The sequence below is a fragment of the Gallus gallus genome, chromosome 2 (genome assembly GCF_016699485.2).
Source record: "Gallus gallus isolate bGalGal1 chromosome 2, bGalGal1.mat.broiler.GRCg7b, whole genome shotgun sequence".
NCBI lineage: Eukaryota > Metazoa > Chordata > Aves > Galliformes > Phasianidae > Gallus > Gallus gallus.
Window position 1 is genome coordinate 112,950,721 of NC_052533.1, and position 20,421 is coordinate 112,971,141.

The following is a 20,421-nucleotide window of genomic DNA, read 5'->3' on the forward strand; positions in this document are numbered from 1 at the left end:
TAGATATATAGATAGATACCACCATAATAAGGAGTGTTCTATACATTTTAAGAGACACTAGTCCAGATGACCTGTTCAGAGTCAGCATTTCACCCTTAACAGCTAGACAGATACATATGAAAACACGTAAAGGATTCTTCAATATGTCATGTTTTGGTGAACTTTTTTTTTTTTTTAAATCACTTTAATGGTACTCTAAGCCCTACTGAATACTAGATAAAAATTAGGAGATCTTGAAGTACTGCTGGAGAATGTCACAGAACAGCAAGCACTGAGCACTCAAAAGACAAGCACTGAGTGAAGTGCTGTTGTTTTCACTTTCCTTGCAATTTGTTTTCCTTCAATCAGTCATCACTTTTTATGCAACCCTCTTTAACCTCAAAAAGCCCACGTAGTGCAGGACTGAAGTTAAAAACAAAACAAAGTGTATTGAAAAGTCCTGAGTAAACAATCAACACCAAAGTGCTGAGCCTGGTCAAGTTCTCAGGTAATCCAAGGAGATCTGCTCCTTTGTGGGTGTAGGGATCACGCTGTAAAGTGCGCTCAGCTGCTCTCAGCTCCAAGAATGATTTGTAAAATCATCTATTACATAAAGCAATGTAACCAACATGATCATAAAATATCCTGCTTTTTTCATAAGTTTCAAAAACTTACTGCTTACTGCTGTTGTCAGTGTATTGCAGGTGAATCCAGTGAGACCTATGCAGTCTCAAGTACCTGAGAAGTGCATGTAAAACTTACCTGTCTAGCACTGAAGTGTTCCTGCAGCACACGTGGAGTTATAATTAAAACAGCACCTGGACCATGGAAAGACATTGTCCTGCAACATCTGGGATTCTGATTCATGCTCTCAGGATAAGAAAAAGCTTGACTACTCTCAAAGAAATTTCTGTGATGTTTTTTTTTCAGAACAAAATTATTCTACAAGACTCAGAGTCCCAGAAACAGTCTTCCAGTGAAACAAGTATTAGCTATTTACTGCAGTAATACTGAAATCTGCTGAAGAAGCAAAGCTGAAAAAAAAAAAACAAACCAACAGAAGTCATCATGATATCCTCTTCCCCTTCTCATAACAAACACTGACTCCCGGGGACAGTATTGCAGCTGGTGGGCTCTCTCCAGTCTTATTAAGGAATTCTTACACAGGAGAAAAAGCTAAATCTTGCAATCCATTCCCTAGCAGGCAAGCTGAGCTGCCACAGGATCAATAGTCTTTGTAATTTCAGTCATTTTAGTTCATTCTTTTTTCATCAATAAATTGCTAGTGTGAAGAATTGGGAATGAATTATCATTAGAGAACAGATGCCTTTGGAGATGGAAAAATCTTTAAGGAAAAGAGCAGACATGGGAAGCCATTAATTGAAGACAGAGAGTATTCTGGGAACACAGGAATTTTTTTCCCCCCTCGTTTTTAAGACTCATTCCTGACTGCTTGTATTTGACCATTGTCAGAGACAGAATATTGGGCTAGCTGCATTTAGCTCAAGATGAATCTCCTTGTGCACTTATGAAAGTATTTAAAAATAATAATAATAAATTTGAGCAAAGAAGTATTGAGCTCCTGAATATTTGCCTTGGTGATCTTGTTATTAATAAACATGAGGAAAAGAAAAGGTAGTCAGAGATTGCATTGGTGTCAGCAGCCAGCCATTAACACCAAAAAGTAAGATCAAAGGATAGACAAGAAGGAAGCAGAGATCAAATCTCGTTATAGGATGTGGGGAATTTCCTAAGCTTGTATTTTCTCCCTTCCTTGATACTAAATATACCATGGACTATTTATCTGCCAAATGTAAGGGTACCAGGGTCATAAGATGTGGAGGTTCACCTTAAATAGTTCCCAGAGCAAGATATCCTTTGCAGGATATCTTTCTTCTTTGCAGATCAAAAGGGGGAGTATGATGAGAGAAGAAAAAGCTAGTAGGTAACCTCAAAGAGGAAGATACCTTGAGAAGTCCTCCAAAACATGGCCTCATGTGAGAGTGCCAGATGCAGGGGGAAGAGGCTGAAACTGCAGAGACATCAAGGTAGTTTCTGATGTAAGGTATCACTCAGTGAAAAGTAAAGCAAAGGATGAGCAGATTATCATGCAAATGTCCAAACTGTAAAAGCCACTGTGGGACTTATCTGTCAGGCATGTTCTATTCCCTTTCATGTTTTCTGATGAATATTCTCCCCTCAGCAGTTTCATATCAAGGCAAACTGCCAACATTTTATTTTGGGCATCTACTGATAAATGAAGTCCTTCAGGATAACACACAATCAGCATTTGGTATTATTTTCATTAAAATGCCAGGTCATTTCATCTTCCCAAAGCAGTGAAGCATCCTAGAGTTTGATACCACGAAGTATGAAAAGAAACAGCAGATTCTTTAGGGGTACATGCAAAGCTTTGAAACTCTTATATACACAACCATTGCAGCCTTTTTCAAATATGAGGTAATACCTGCTTTCACTCCAGCGCCCTTGGCTCACCATTGCAAACTAGTTTACTTGCCCAGTGCTTATGTCAGCATGTCTGGAGTCAAGGCATGCCATCTTGCATGGCACAGCAAAGTGCATGGCTAACATATTCCCTCTTGCTATGCAGCCCATTCCACTGAAAACACTCTTTCAACCTCTATGATTCTGTGGGTTCACAAGGGATGGCAAGCAGAACCTGCAAGGAAATTAGCAGAAGTGATGAGATCATAACCTCCCTCACAATTTCAGAAGTTCACCTCTGGTTTCACATGTTGAGTTTCACCCCATAATATCTTTTTCCCTGTGTTTCAGCATAGACAAGGCTTCTCATTTTGCCTGTAAGTCTTTAGAAACACAGAATTACTGCATGCAGAAAGGTGCTGTTTTCCTCACCTTCCAGCTGGCACTGCTGCCTTCACGTTTTGCCAGGATGAGGAGATAGTTCTGTGGTATGCACTGTTTATTTAGAAGAATACTTTGCAAAGCAGTGGGGAGAAATGAAGCTTTTAACCTAGAGCACTAAAAACACATAGGAGGTCAATCAAAATTGAAGACAAAACTAACACTGAAAGCTATTGCTCAGGATTTTGCTTCAACCAAGTTAGCTGAGCCTAGACAGGAGTATCGATGATAGGATGGGTGAAAGAATGGCAGTAATTTGGGGAGAGCACCCGAGGGAAGGTCAGAGAAAAGCTGTAGGATAGCATGACATACCTGTGTACATCCCTGAGTGCAGGGCAGGTCCTGCCACAGAGGGTGGGGCTGGCCTCATGAAGTTACTTAACACGGATGCATAACCTGTGATATGATTTGGAGGGAAACCAGGCCAGCCATGTGGAGCTGAGTCCCGTACACCTACCAGGGTGGTGTTTATCCTTGGCTGTCACTGCTGTTGAGCATGGCTGATACTCTTACAGAGAAAGAGAGGCAACTGCGTGACTGCTTTAAATTCTCTTGTAGAGAATCTAATTCCAGAACATTTCAATTGCAGTCGTGCTTTGTTACTGCAATTGTTGGTATGACCATCTTTACTTTTGTGCGGGTTGCTTGATGATTTCTGACACAACTTGTTTTAGAATAGACAGACTAAACTTAAAAAAGACTGCAAAACTTTTTTTGAGGAATGGAGAAACATGATTAAAAATAACTCCCTGCTTACCAAAGTAAGAGAAACTCTATGGACCTGTGATGTGACAACATAAGCCACATATTCTTGAAGTGAACTCTTCCCATGACCAAATAGTAAACGATTATGAACTCCTGGATATAACATCTGAAGCCAAATAAGTGTTCAAATTGTGACAGTGCAAACAGGAAGAATATTTTCTTCCTCCTTCTTTGTCCATCCTTTCTTCTCTCCCTTGCAACTGTTTCTTACTAAGGTGGTCTCTGAAAGCAGTGTAGGAGACCTTATTATATTCCCTTCAAGGGAAAAGGGGCCATTCCTGCCACTTTTAACAGAGATGGAATGAAACTGACAATTCACCTTTCTGCTGAAGTACAACAGCAGTGGTGGTGATAAACTGATTACTGTTAGATCAGTGGAAGAGGGGAAGGCACTGTTAATTATTTACAATCAAGAGGCTATTTTAACATCCTCCTACAAGCTCTCTATTTTCCCCACCACTTCCCTTCCTAGGCACATCCTCACTGACTTTGTTGCAGTTCAGGATCTCAAAGACCAGTGCTCAGTTAACTCCTGAGGTGCTCCATGTTGTCACATGGACTTTTAGAACTAAGCTGTAATACCCATACTACCAGTTCTGCCATAGCAGTGTCTTTCAGTTCCTCCTATCACATCCTGCCTCAGTCAGCCTGGCTACCCTCTGCATCTTCATCCATCTAACAGGCATCACTTTGGTTCTTCCATCTGAGAACTAGATAAAGCCTTCTCCACCTACTCCTTTGCTTGTGTCCAGCTAGCGCAGCAGTCTCAGTTACACCTGGGATGAGTCCACTGCACATTGATGTGACTACTGCCCACCATTATTACTCCTAATGTCATATCACAACCCATATCCAACTTGCTGTTTTCCTCGGTCTTAAGACACCTCTGAGTTCAAAGCAACTATGACAGCTGGCTGACAAGCACAAGCGTCTTGTCTGCAAAGGTTGTACGACCTCCCATGCATCACTGGTGCCACTGTGATTTCACAGTGTAAATAGAGCTCTGTTTGTGACTTACTCTTTCTGTATGTGTTTCCTCCAGAGGGCTTGCAAGATGATGATCCAGGCAGCTTGGTTAAGTGCAAATTTCCTTATAGGTCCCCTATCTGAGGAGTCTGCTGGGGGAAGAATTTCTGAAACATTCTCTGTAATCTTGTTAGATCATAGAATGGCCTAGGTTGAAAAGGATTTCAAAGATCATCTTGTTTCAACCACCCTGCTGTGGGGGCAGGGTTGACAGCCCCTAGACCAGGCTGCCCAGTGCCACATCCAGCCTGGCCCTGAATGCCTCCATGGATGGGGCATCCACAACCTCCTTGGGCAACCTGTTCCAGTGCATCACCACCCCCTGAGTGAAAAACTTCCTCCTAACATCCAACCTAAACCTCCCATCTTAGTTTAAAACCAGTCAACCCATCTAAACAGTGATTAAGTCATATTTCTGTAAGATTTACATCTTTGTTTAGCTTATACCAGAATTTGTTGTCCTTTCTGGATTAGTTGAAGGCTCCAGACAGGATTTTTCTACGCTTGCCCTTCTGGATCTAACATAATTTATGTATAATTTTTCATTGTTTATACTGTCAAACATATGTTATATTTCCATGTCAAAAACCTCTGACTTCAAGTGCAACCCAATGACTTTCTGAGTAAATGATTTCCTAAAGAGATAATGATCACGTACAAATGGATGCTCCAGTTTCATAAGGTCACCTCCCAGACCGTTAATGCCCTTTCAGTTTCCCATTAGAGACATTGCAAAAGATGCAGCTTATTCACATGCAAATGAAATGTTTCAACATTTTTGCTTGCTTTTTACATGATCTGTAAGAGCACTAACTTCACATTCTTTACTTAATGTCTTCTTTCTAGAACATTAAGCTTTTCTTCCTGTAGCCAGAACTGTGGCAAGAGAATCTCTGTAGATGAACATTGGGCCATATCAACTTTCATCTCTATTCCACACTCTGTTGAGAGTTCCTGCATTCTCTCAGATCTTCTGTTTCCTCTTCAGTTGCTGTCAATGCTTGCCCATTCAGTGATGGGATGTAATCTCAGATTCAACAACTAGCATATTTCTAGCTTCATAATAAGTTTTTTTTTTTACCCCCTTATGGTATTGTTATAAATTATATTTTTTCCCCACACTTTTTCCCACATTTTTCTTCTTGTGACACTTTTTCCACATAATTCTATAATGAAATAAAGTTTATTTCTTTAAGACCAGAGCGCTTCACTGACTTCCATCGTCAGTGACTTTTCTTTGCTGATACTGTTTTCACCAGTGCACCTAAGCCTCAAAAATAAATAAATAAAATAATAAATAAAAAAATCAGTCCATATTCCACGAGTCTTCAGATGGACAGACTGTTCTGCTTACACTTGCTCTTATGACAATGTATTCCTCCTTCCTCTACCTATCTCTGCTGATGCTTGTAAGAATTGATGCAGTGATGTAATCTTTTTCAAGTGACAGATATTATTCTGCATGAGTTATTTGTCCACTCTGAATTTCCCCAAGGGCTTGGGCTCTGTACACCCCCACGCTGACTGCTTTATGCTTTTCTTCCTCAATCTCAACTGCAAAATTATTATAGGTTTCTTTTAATATCCACAGCATCAAGGCAACAGCCAACTTCCTCAAGCTTCAGTCAAGTCCTTCTTTGCTTTATAAATGTTAACTACTTTTCTGTAAGTATATTCTAGGCATTTCTGTAGATGCTTACTTGAATGATTTTCCACAGAATCTAACTGTGATCTTACTAGGAACAGAATTTGGATCCCAAAATTTCAAAAGTTTTTCAGCTTTCTCTCAGTCAGAAACACTGCTTTATTTTTAATTTTCTTGTAAGGTCTGTTTAAAAACATACGCCAGACATGTTTCGCTTTAACTTGAGAGTAGCACTCAACTTGCTATAATAATCTTTTATAATTAGCCTTCTCTGCCTAAGTTAATAGGAAAAATATTTTTAACAACTGAAGCACTTCAGAATGTGTCTGACAGAAATTAAGTCACATTTTCAGAAGTACTTGTGGCTTATGGATATATGTTGAAGTACAAGGCAAGATGATTCCAATTACCTCCTGTGGTTTGAAAGAATCCCAGTGTTGTTAAGTTGCTTAATGTTTCTAATTTTCTATTTTAAATCTTAGAATGGTTTGAATTGGAGGAGTCCCTTACAGGCCATCTAGTACAATTCCGCTGCGATGAACAGAGACACCTAAAACTACATACCTAAAGCTGGGGGTGGAGCCACACCCAGCCTGACCTCTCCAACTATGAGGCATCCACCACCTCCCTGAGCAACGTGTTTGAGAGCCTCACCATCTTTATTGGAAAAAGCTTCTTGCTTATATCCAGTTGGAATCTCTCTTCTTTTAGTTCAAAGCCATTTCCCCTTGTCCTATCACAGCAGACAGTGCTAAAGGGCCTGTCCCCTTCCTTCTTACAGCTTCCTTTTAGGTACTGAAAGGCTGCTCTCAGGTCTCCCTGGAGCCCTCTCTTCTCCTGGCTGAACATTCCCATCTGCCTGTCCTGGCAGGGGAGGTGTTCCATCCCTTGGATCATTTTTGTGGCCCTTCTCTGGATGCTCCCCAACAGGTCCACATCTCTCCTGTACTGAAGATTCCACATCTGGATGCAGTACTCCAGGTGAGGCCTCACCAGCATGGAGGAGAGGGGAAGGATCACCTCCCTCAACCTGCTGACCACACTTATTTGGATGCAGCCCAGAACCTGGTTGGCTTCCTGGTCTACAAGCACTCACTGCTGGTTCATGTCCAGCTTGACTTCCACCAGTAACCCCTGGCAAGGTTGTGTTCCATCCTTACATCCCCAGCTTGTGCTGATAGTGGGACTTGTCACAACACAAGTGACAGACTTCTTACTTGAGTTTTTTGATCCTCATGAAGTTCACGGAGGCCCACTGCTAAAGTCTTTCTAGGTCTGCCTGGATGGTGCCCCCTCCCTCAGATATGTCAATCGCATCACACAGCTTGGTGTTGTCTGCAAACTTGCTAAGGGTGCACTCAATCCCATTGTCAGTGTAACTGATGAAGCTATAAAAAGAAGCATCTGTAAGGGCAGAAGGCAGTAGATATAGTACCTTTAACCAGTTTTGAGTCACCCAAATGTATGGCAAACAGGTATACAGGTATTGGACCAGAGAGATTATCGCGTTACAAAGGAGAAATGAAATAAAGAGCTTACCTGTGTCCTGGGCTCATGGAAAGGCTCCAAGAGAAAGGCTCTCCAGATAGAAATCTTTCCTCCTTGGGAGTCAGCCCTCTAATGGGGTCTAGGAGGGATGGAGCCAGGCTCCACCCCTTCTGGTCACTCAGGTGAAATTGCGTTCACCTGTGCCCCTGCAGCTGACTCAGCGCTTGCCTCAGGTGGTCAATCAGATGTTCAGGCCGTGATTCAACAGTTCCCATACACCCAACAAAGGCAGTGGTTACAATTTGGTAGTAAGAAAAAGGAACAGCTTACCTGCTTTCTGTACATCAGGTCTCACTAGAAAACTCTCAAAGGAGGCAAACTCCAAGAGGAGATACTTCCCCTCTGTCTGCCAGTCCTTAAAATGAGGTTAGGGAGGGGCAGACCCTGGGTCCACTTCCAGTCACACAGGTGAATTGTTTGCACCTATGCTCCCAGGGCTGCCTGCACCCCTTCACCAAGTGCTCAATCACTGTTTCAGGCTATGACCTAACTGTTCCCATACAGCATCTGTCCCAGTACAGACTCTTAAGGGATAATGATGAAGTCGAGGCTGATGACATCAGTGGCTGTTCCCTTGTCTACTAACACAGTAATGCTGTCATAAAAAGTGACAAGGTAGATCAGGGAAGACTTGCCCTTGGTGAAGTCATTCTGGTTCCCTGGGTCATCCTTTCTACTCTTAAAAATGGGTGTGGCTCTGCCTTATATCCAGTGGCTTCACCTGATCACCATGACTTTTCAAATATCTTTCAGAGTGGCTTATCAAATATGGCAGCCAATATTTTCTTTACTGTTTATTCTTGGGAGAATTATTTGTTCAACAAGCACCTTTAGCAAAGAATTTAATGTGTTCAGTGTTAGATTTCATACTGAGTAGGCTTTCATAAACTTCACAACTCAACCAGTAGATGTGTTATCTCAAATTTTTATGCAAAAATGTAATGTACAAAAACACCATTGCACATATATATTAAAAGTGTGCTGTTAAAATAAAAGAAAAATATAAAAAGAACTAGACATTAAGCATCTGCGATATTTTCAGAAGTGTTATTAATTTCTCACTAATGCTTTCAAAAAGATGTTGGCTTTGGTTGTAAATTCCAAATTCTTCCCCAATTGTAGGATTTCCAGCAGAAATTGGTTAGGTTAGGTAAGAAATAACCTAATATTACTAGAAAGCTATCCAGTGAACAATATAAATTAACACTCTTTCCTAAGGTCTGATACTTTTCTGCAACAGTTATTGGTTTCAATAATAGAGAGATTTTAATTAAGTCGATGAACATAAGTGGAATGGATATGCACTGATGCGTGTGTGAAATACTACAGCACTGAAGAGAGAATGCAGGTTTTCTGATGACTTGTCTTCACCCAGCCCATTGCTGATAACAAGGAAATAATTCCTAGAACAATGGTTCAGTGCAGGGAGTTAGCGATACAGATTTTGCTCTGGCACGAGCACGTAATTTTCTTTTGTTTATTGCTGTCATTTGTGCTTCTAGTATGGGTTTTGTGGCTAAGCATGTCTTAAATAAGCCTTACCTTCCTGCCCATTAGCCTGTAGTAAAATGTGGCTTATTTTAAAGAGGAAAAATGTTTCAACTTTCGACAGAAACTGCAGTCTGAATTGCTGAATAACCGCAGATCAGTCAGTGACGTCTGAGGAAAATGACTAAGTAAATTTCAGAGCAGGAACAATTTAATGACTTTGGATGCAAGCATGCCCACTCGTATAAAATACCACAGAATCATAGGAGAACTGACATTGGAAGGTGCCTCTGAAGGTCATTTGATCCCATTCATGGCTTAAAGCAGGGCAGACTTCAAAGTTAGATTGAGCTTTGAGTTTAGATTGGGTTGCTTAGGGCACTGTCCAGCTGAGACAGAAACATCTCTGCAGATTGGGATCCCCCAGCCTCTCCAGCTAACACATTCCAGTGTTTGATTGCCTCAGTATGAAATATTTTCCTAATAGTTTGGCTTTCCACCACTGCCTCCCATGTCCACTATTTCTTGCATGTCAGCCTATGCTTAAGTAGGGAGCCCAGAATGGACTCAAGATTCTCACTAGTGCAGAGCAGAGGGGAAGGATCAGCACCCTGACCTGCTGGTTATACACTTGGCATTGTGACCCAATGTTCCAATGTTCCAATGTTGTTCTTCTTTGCCAGAAGAACACACTGGCTTTCAACTTAACCACCAGAATGTCCTCTTTTGCAAAGCTACTTTCTAGTTGCTCTGTATCATTGGATGGGATTATTCTGGCTAAAAGAGAAAACACTTTGTATTTGTTAATGTGGCTCCCAGAAACCCACTTTTTCAGCTTATCAGGATCCCTGTGGATAGATAATAACAAAGAAGAAGCCAAAGGACTGAAATTACACCCTCAGTCCGGCATCCATGCTTGGCTGATGAGAATGAAAGGGTTAGGAAGGTATACTGATGAGTGCCTTGCTTCTCTTGTGCCTCAACAGACAGCAGAAATCATTCTCCTAGTGCTACCCTTTAAAGCTGCTTTGAAGTCAGAGTTAAGGTTGCAGCAAAGCAAGGCAGTGAGGGATAAAAGCTATGAAGTGAAGGGAGATTATACAGTGGAAACAAGAGAGATGTTGCAAAGTATAAGCATGTATTTTGTTTAGCAAAGAATGCAATGTTTACAAAGCATTTAACACTGCCAGACCAATAAGAGCCTCAGTTCTGAGTGCTGATGTGATGAGCAGCACTGGCTGTCACTTAGCACTGCTTTATGTGCAAACGACACAAGAAGAACATTAAAATGACAAAGTCACACACCCAGAAATGAAAAAAATACCCTTTTTGGCAGTATCCCACACAGCTTTGTGGGGCCCTGGCTCCACCTGGGATTTACCAGACCTCTGGGATTAAGGACTGCAGGCAGAGCTCTGCCTCTCACCGCCGACCAGGGCTGTGGGAGATCTCCTGGGAGGAAGCAGACAGTGAGCTCTAGGGATTGTGACTGATCACAGCTTTTAAGAAAAGAGGTTATCATTGCAACTATACAAACCTATAAGGCATCTCAGCCTCTGAATGAGTTCTGGCATATGCACACACACAGCTGCAAATTCTCACTGGGGCAGTGAAACCACCTGCACTAGGAAAGCCTAATGTGAAGTCAGGCCCATGCCCAAAGACTTTGTACTTTCAATCTCCACCTTCGGCAATCACAGAAATATTACTGAAGTGCAGAAAAAATACATTTTCCCACAAACCCTTTGAGAAATCATTTCTCCACGCTCCATCTCCCCAAACTGTTCCCATAAAGATTTGTCTGAGCTTGCTGTCGAAACATTTGAGCCCCAAACATAAAACACTGGCAAGGTTATAACAGTTGCAAATGCCACATCAGACAGTCTTAGCTGTTGGTGATGCTGCTAGCAATGCCTCTAAGGACCACAGGGGAAAATATCAGCATGTTCTTTGCACTGCATAGTACAAAGCTCTTTTCTGCAAAGTGGCCTTCATGCTTGCTCCTTAAAGGCAGGGTGGAAAAATATCAGGGAACTTAAAATGCTGCTTGTCTCTGTAAAAGCAGCTTTCCTAAACAACATCTTATCCACAATGGAAAAACATACATTTTTAGTATTAATCATACCTCTTTTGTTTTCAAGACATATTTCAAGGACATTCAACTATGGTTATGTTTCTTATTACCAAGGCACTGCTGCATTATTTAAAAAAATAATAAAAAATAATAATAAAACAGATCACAAAAGGGCAGACAGAAAGAGATTATATTTGATTACAGAGTTGACACATTGGTCTGCTCCTGTCAATTCAGCCCTGTGACTATCTGGGACTTTGTGAAACAAAAGCACGCGAAACAAGCTTCCCTTCAGAAACAGAAGCTGAGCAATCTTACTAACATGTCAGAACAAGGACAGAGATTGAATTATGCAAATAAGAAGAAGTGATTTTTATTTTTTCCCCTGGCCTTATGCTGTTTGGAAGAACAAGAGGTTGCACATGAATCAAAGATGCTGCTGCCAGGTACTTATCTAATGAAACATGAGTTGCCTTGTGTTAACTCTCCCCAGAGTTGAGTTTCTTCATTGCACAGGTATTTAGCATTATGTCTCCATTTAAAAACAAAGTAAGTCACTGAGTCTTCCTCACCCACCCTCTCACACACGCATTCCTGCTGCAAGAGAGGAAAAGAATTGCAAAATGTCTTCACTAAGAGTACACTCAACAGGGTTCATTCATCAAGGATGACAGAGACCATAGAAATTATTTTTAAGAGGCTTTGTGCTTAGAGCTAGGTGAAGGGAAATTGTCCATTTCAAAATGAGGTCCCAACCTCAAAGGAAACAGTAAGATCTCAAATACTTAGTGAAATAAGTTGGAAACCTAGTTTCTGTTTAGCAGACAACCTTGAGAAAACAAGTGCTAGAAGCCTACCATATCCCTTCAAGTACAGAAAAGCCAATACAAAGGATTTAAATTTCTTTCTAGATGCAGAGAAATTTACTGAAAAAGAAATAATCTCTGTCAAACATTGTCTGAGTCAGACAACTAATGCCAACCAAAACTGCTTCATCAGTTTTTTTCCTGTCCTGTGCTAGGTTATAATCCCATCACAATAACAGTTTATAATCTCCTTTACGTGTCTCTGAGTGAATGCACATGCAGAAGCTTTGAGATGATTCCAGGTTTTGTTTAAGCCAAGATACAGCAGACTTCTGTTCAACACCAAATAGGTTGCCCAGCACTGTATATAACAAAGTCTCATTTTCTCCATCATCAGGTTTCAATCACAACACAAATATAATGTGATTATAATTCTTGTATAACACCCTGGCACTTCCATAGGCAAGATAAAGAGCTTTTTCTGCAAAGTCAGTAGGTCTCCTGAGAAGAAAGGCACAAGACCTTTTTTAATTGCCTTTCTTTGGCTGAATTTAACTAATGTTGTGGGCATTTGTCCTCACTGTGACAGTTTGGCCTTCACGGCCTCTTTTTTCTGGCACAGGGCTATCTTGTTGGAGAACATATACAGCAAGAGGTGATGTGTATAAAGTAAATCTTTTACATACATGGTGTAGAATCTCCAGTGATGCATCTCAGTGTAACAATGCATATCTAAAGAGACAGACTCTGTATAGTGCTTTTTTTCGTTTAAAATCCCAGCAGTGCCGGACAAGAAATAAGTTGCTGTTCGTTGTCCTTTTCAGGTCTGGCTTTCTGCATGCACTTGACTCACTCCCTTCAACAGTCTTTCAAATCCTTGTGGATTTGCCTCAGCGTCATCTCCTCTGCCTTCACTCCTGTGCTCTAAACTGCAGTGTCCCACAGATCCATTGCTCTTCAGGTTGGGTGCAAGGCCTGTCTATGGAAATAGAAATAGCCAGAGGGAGAAAGGTCAAGTCAGATTTCTGCTACAGTGGTTAATCACAGAATCATAGAATGGCTTGGGTTAAAAGGAACCTAAAAGATCACTCAGTTCCAACCCCCTTCTGTGGGCAGTGTTGCCAACCACTAAATCAAGCACCAGTTCAGGCTGCCTTGGCCCCCATCCAACCTGGCCTCTAGTGCCTGCAGGGATGGGGCGCCCACAACATCTCTGGGCAGCCTGTGCCAGTGCCTCACCACCCTCTCAGTGAAAAATTTTCCCCACATCTAATCTAAATCTCCCCTCTTTTAGTTTCAAAATGTTATTCCTTGACCTGTCACCGTCTATCCAGGTAAAAAGTTGATTTCCTTCCTGTTTATAAGATCCACTTGAGGATTGAAAGGCCACAAGGACGTCTCCCCAGAGTCTTCTCATTTTCAGGCATTAATGAATTTTCTTTAGAGATTAACATTTCAAAATTACTCTCAATTTTAAAGACTTGACATTTTTACAGGAACTTTGTTCTCCTGATGCTTTCAAGCCACCAAAGCTGCTAGGTCACCTGCAGCCTTGGGCTGGAGGCCCAGGGAGTGCTTAGAGCCGCAGCAAACTCATGGTCGCATGCCCCAGTGAGCAGCACGTGCATTGGCCCCGCAGGCCTGGAGACCAGGCTTGCGCTGTGCCCAGTGTGTTTTGCAGTTCCTAATTAAGCCCTAAACTACTTTCAGCTTTGATGATCTTCCCACTGTTTTTCCCTTCCCCCACGACTAATTTCAGACTGACATGTTCAGTGAGACACAGGAATAGAAGCAACGCAGCTTGTAGTTGCTGAGGAAAGCTGGATATGGAAGTGTTTGCGGGCTGGAGTTTACTTCAAAATCAGGACAATGGGGACAATTAAGCCCTGTTTGCTTGAGTTGGCTTCAATGATCGCAGCAAGTTCTTAAAGTCACTATGAAAAACAGCCTCCAGAAACGTTGTGTCCCTCCCGTGTGTGCCCTAACTTGCCCCACCCCAGCCCAGGGTGTGGCTGCTCAGCCAGGAACTCCCTGTTCTGGCCTTGCCCATCTCCAACCTAGTCCAGAGTTTGCTGTCATGAGTTTGGTGGTACTTGAACTACACATGCATGGACTACTTCCAAAGCATTGAGCTACTGCACTATCTCCTTATATATATATATATATATATATATATATATATATCTTTTTGTATCACCTTTTGAATTCCTCTCTTCTCTGAGTACCATCTCAAACAAGACCCTGAATGAATCTACTTCATTTTGCAGTATAGTGCATTCACTTTATTTTTTTTCCCCCTGGAAGAAGCATCAGTCCATGACTTGTGTGTGAAACACTAAAATCAACAGCGGCAGATGCCAAACGAAGAAGCAACACCAGGGTAAGGTGTCAGTTCAGAGCTGTCACTGCTCCTCGGACATTTTCTGTACTTAAATTATTTCAAGCTGGTCTGTTCAGCAAAGAGTTTCTTGTAAAGAAGTAGTGAGGAAATCATCCTTTTGCCCCAAGGTTACAGGTTATTTTGTTAGACCAGATGATATGACAGCATGATTCTATCAGGACAAATCAAAGTTTACCGAGCAAATCTGTGTTCTGTAACCTGATTTATTGGTGCCATCTGCCAACACCCATGAACAGATGCTCCGTAGGACCTCACTAACGTGCAATAATGACTGGGAGAAACCCACTGCAAATGAATGAATTGTAAAAGCTGCAGAGTGCGGTGGGAGAGATAACAAACATGAAAAATGTCTGGGAGAATGCATCCTAGTATTCGTTTTTCAGTTCCATTTCCTTGACTGCAGTGCTTCAGAGCAAACTAATCTACATACGTGGGCATGTGGTGTAAAAATAAACTAAACATTCATGTTTTTCTGTGATTTTGCTCCAGACTTTTGCTACTGTATGCTTCCAAGGAAAGAGAACATTTTGGTGTGAGCAGTTACAGTCACTACTTTGCAAAATCAATGAGTTCTTCCCAATTGCAGAAAGTCCTTTTGCAGTTGTAGTTTAAGCAGGTCAAGACTGCCATATTGCTAACGCTGTTCAACTTTTTAATGGCTTTCCTCTCCTCTGCAGATGAAAAATACAAACAACAACAAAAAGGCAGATCAAATTTTCTGGACGGAGGTGTGAGCTGTGAGCTGTGTCTGGTCCCCAGGCAGAGCCAGGCTCACTCTGAGGATGCTGAAGAGGGATGGGAGCATCTCAACCCCAGGTCCCTGCAGTTTCCAGCTCCTCCTGTCCACTGGGTTCCCCAGCTAAACACTTACTTGGATCCTTGGGGCTGCATTAAAATTAGGAACAGCGGCTGGAAGGATGAGGGTGGCACTCTGCCTTTGCTCCTAAGCCATGTTGTAAGACAGCCTGCTCTGGCTGCACCAAAGGCGTTACACCACATTCATTCAAGCATGCTTTCAAGTGTGTTTTCAATAGAGGCAGCCTATCCAGTACTTGGCACTCATAAAATCAGAGAACAACAACTTTCAATCACTGCTCCCATTTCCAAGGCTGGATTTGGATCCAGAGTTAGAGAGCTGAAAGCATCCTCCCCTCATTGTGTCAGTCCATTAAAATCACCCACACACGGAAATTCGCTGGGGAGAAACTATCACTGAACTATTAATAAAATCTCCCAGAACTATTAATACGGTCTGTGGGAGCTTTAATCCGCCGCAGGGACTGATTATGTAAGCACACAGGCATGAGGATGCTGTTTTTATCCTCAGTTTGAATGACCTTTTGGTTTAAACAGTTTTGTTTATGATTGAAATATGCCTGAATCTAAGGGACGTTATTTTCATTCAAAGGGGATTATATTTCGTTTTGCATTTAACTGGCAAGTATGGTCTAGAATAAAGAAGGGCATTTGGATAGCAAGATGTGTGTTTACTTTTCTAATAGCTAAGGGTTGAAGCTATGAACTAGTTTAAAAAATGCTTGTGTCACAAAATTCAGATGTTCAAAAGCTGGAAATAAGCTATAGCTTGGTTTTTTTGAGCTTAGGTCATTGGTCTATCATACAGTTTGAAAAGATCAGCTAGATTTGTATCAGGTTGGATTTGTTCCTAATTTTGATATTCTGAAGACTGTTTTGCATTTCTGCCACACTGGTATGAGGAGATGTTGGAAGATCATCTTGATTTGCAGCTTTCAGAGCCAAGCAGTTCAGAACAACAAAGCAGTTAAAGGTTTCTGATGTATACTCCTGCCAAAAGAAATAGATGTCATGAAGGCAAGAACAGGCAGAAATAGTGAAAAAAGGTCTCTCATTCACCTCACAGCTATCTCTCCTGAACTATTTAGCAGAACATTTTGTATAGAAAAATTTCAGTCCCAGGCTCGTTTCAGGTCAGAAATTTCCAAGCACAGGAGTCTGAGAGGAGAAGGCAATCAATGTTCTCCACATTTTCTTCTGATCTGCAGCTGGGAGACACTTTTCCAACCTGAAACATAAAATGCACTGAGGCTGTATGGATTTTGGAGTATCTGTGGCAGCTTGACTGTGACACTCGAGTGTTCATTTCTTTCTCTCCTTTGAGGATGATGTTTAGGGAAACTACCGAAAGAAGTAAACCAACAAATGTACAAAGCCAAATAAAAGCAAAAAAGACAAATGTTAGGTCCCATCTACAGCACCAGATTCACTCAGTCAACAGGAGCTATTAAAACCTCTGTGTTGGGACAGTTTTGTCTCTGTGGGTTTGTCTATGCTATTTAGGAAAGGTATCACTGCTACAAGGTTAGATGTATTCCTTACTTTAGTCAACAGGTCCCAGTGAAAGAAGTCCTGGTCTGGCTCTGAGGTGAGCTAGCTGCTCAGGTAGATACTGGGAGCCCCTTTCACTGGTTCTTCCCTGCTATCACTGAGTAGTAAATGAGCTAGTTTAATGCTGGCTTGAGTGTGTTTATTCACACTGAAATTGCTTCTCTGAGTGACATGGAGTTACGTCCAGCCTGGTTTTCAAAAGAAACATCAAGAGTGTACACAAATAAGTAGACCAGTTCCTGTGTGTCATATTTTATTTATGCCATTGGAATAAAATGTAAATATATCCTCACTATTTAACAAGGAATCAGGTTAAGAAAAGGCTCCACGATCCCAGGGTCCTTTCCACAGTAGGCTCCAAAAAATACACCTCATTATAAAATGCACCTTCTCACAGAATCACGAGACATGAGAAATCAAAAGAGAATTCCTAACAGCACAAGCTCTCCAGCAGAAAATCAATTTCAGCTACTTTCACCTAGCCCCAGGGAAAGCAGCAGAGACACTAAGTGGGGTGTGGGAAAGGTCTCATACATCTTCCTAGAGCTGAGCAAGGCAGACCTCCAGACGAGAGTTTTTCTTTCCAAGACAGCTCTGCTCTAATTAGGGAGTTCTGCAAAATTGGTATGTTCCAATTCCAAATTGTCTGGATGATTCCCATATCAAATTTCTTTGGTTTAAAAAAAATTATGTTTTCATCCTTGTCCTAATTGACAGTCCTACAGATGCGGGTGGACTGAAGGATGAAAGTCAAACTGAGATTAATGTGCTTAGCAGTGCAAGAAACAAAAATAGCAGAAAGTTACACACACACAAAAAAAAGGGCTTTTAAAAATCATTATTTCTTGATCATCATACTGCCTTTACAAAATTATTTGTGCATCCTCTGGTGTATCTTCAGAATGAAAGGATCGGAGTTGCCTTTAAATAATGCTGTTATATGAGAGGCTTTCCTATAACACTTTATCTACTGATGTACTAGACAGAATCTAGTTTATGGATGCAAAAGGCTACGCTGGGTTGATATAAATGTCATTTTCAATATATAAAGTACATCTTCCTCTTTTGTCAACCTTTTCCAGAGGCAGTCCGCCAATTCAAACCTCCAGCTGGTTCTCTTAATTCTCAGCATTCAGACCTTTTTTGGGTAAGGTGGTATCATTAAGGCTGGTATATATACCTGTAAAAAAGAAGAATTTCCCCTTGGAAATTAAGTCTGACTGGCATTTCTCACCGAAGATAGTGATTAATATCATCTGTATGTCCTAAGGAGAAACCAAAACAATTTTCTTTTTTGGGTTGATATAAATCTCTGTGCCTTTAAGTCATTCCCATGCCTCCCATCTCTTACTTCTTTACTGTGCTTTGCTTCACAACCAGACTGCATCTACCACACTGACCTGTGCTATATAGGGCAAGTTGGTACTGCTATGGCAATTCAGTCCCAAAGAGCAAACAAATGCAGATCTTCTTCCTTAGAGCTACAGCCTGTGGGATATCAACTACTTTGATAAATATAAAATAATATGAGTAAGGAAGAGCACCCCGATCTCTTTGTTCTTTTTTTAATGTTAAAAACATTCTGTGAAAAATTTTACGTCTTTGTTGCTTTTCATTCTCGTGGGAGGAAAGCAAATGACTATGTGAGCTTTGCATGAGATGGGTATTTTTGGCTTTAGTCTTGTCTAAAACACACTTTCAGTTTATCACGCAATAGGAAGCCACTTTGGGCTTCACTTCATGGCCACATTGGCAGTCAAACACTAGGTGGGCTCAGAATAAAGGCCAGATTCTCCATTACTGTTTCTCAAGACAGCACAATTGGAGTCATGGGAATCTGCAGCAGTCCAGTAGTTTAAATTAATTAGAGTTGTGTTCCAAAATTTTAACTAATATCCCAGCAACAGTGGAAGTGCAGTTCTCTTCACAGTGGATTAACACCTCTACAAATCATCTGTCCTCCTTGGAAGGGCTCCTGCCTGTGGATCTGGCTACCCACTGGCACATGGATTTCATATTGAGATTTGTAATTATTTCAGCTAAACTGACACATTTGAGGTGTAAGAGGCTTATACTGCTGTAACGCTAAAGAAAAGAGTATCACTTATGACTTTAGCCCCTCACAGGCATTAACTGGGTGCATTTTGCATGACCGCTGGGGCAATCCACAGCCAGTGCCTGGAGAGTATAAATGGTCCTTCGTAGCTACCCGGGGCAAGGGTGGAGGCAGGAGGAGGTGGGGTGCCTACATAGTGCTAAATCTGTGGAATAATTTGACCTTGAAGCCATGCAGAAACTACGCTGAGCAGGTGTATAAGGGGATTTTCCGTATCATCTCACAAATCCTCCCCATACTCTCACCAGCTGTGCTCAGACTGTGATGCTCCAGCGAAAGCTGAGAAAAAGCCCTAGGATACCCCATGCTAATTGTGGGGGATGAACCTGCCCGAGTCTGAAAGCCGGAGCCCTGCAGGAGGAGAGGTGGTTGTATTCGCTGAGCTGCGGGGTGCACAGGAAAGATGGGGAAGGCTCCGTCGGGATATCCCTTTGCCGTGCAGAGACGCTTTGGAAGCGTGCTTGCATGCAGGACCAGCAGTCATCCCGCTATTAATGAAAGCCAAAGACCCCGGGGTCTTCCCTGACTGCCTGACATTTGTTAGAGGAGAGCAGCGGTACAAAATGCCTGTCACAATACACGGTAACCTTTCAAGGCGCACCAGCAACCTCCTCTCCTATTAAGCGTGCCAGGCCGCCCGAGCGGGTGGGCTGCTGCTGCACACACCTCCCCAGAGGACACTACCTGCATGTTAATGTGGAGGCTGTTTGTGCAGAGCCTCGCTGCCCGCTCTTGGCTCGGCCAGTTTCCATGGAGCCGTCATGGTGTGCTCCCGCTACACCTTCACTTATCAGCTTTTCCCACCCATCCTCCTCCCCAGAATACGCTGCTCGCTCACCCTGAAAGGTCAGCCATTGTAATGATGATTTTAGCAGGAGGGAGGCAGGGAGGCAGAAGGGTGAAAAGGTGAGCGGCGTGCGGCAGAGTGCGTGGGAACCGGGGCCTTGCCGTGCGCTGCACAATGAAAAACCAGAAAGCTGCCCCTCGAGGGAGACGTGCTCAGCCCTGCCTCCTTCCCAGCCCAGCAGTCAGGTGCCTTGATGGAGCTGAAAGCATTTGGGCAAACCGTCTGGTGTAGCCCACTTCTTACATCATCAGCAATTGAGGCGGAGGGGAGAACGGACTGCCTGCTAAGAGAAGAAACTGATGAAACGTTTCTGGGCTTCTCCTTCCCACCTCCTTCCACCCCTTTCCAGAAAGCCCAGTGCTTGGTTGCTATTGCAGATGGAAAGAGGCAGACTTCTTTCTCTGGCTTTCATCCTATTGACTGCCTGGCTAAAGCAATGCATCTATTAACTGCCTTCAATTTCTTTCCTTCTG

General features: G+C 42.2%; 1 protein-coding gene across 1 annotated transcript in view; it reads left to right on the forward strand.

The window, feature by feature from the left end:
- Window positions 1–20,421, forward strand: part of CLVS1 (clavesin 1) — a 97,552-nt gene that overhangs the window by 62,613 nt on the left and 14,518 nt on the right. The window lies entirely within an intron of this gene.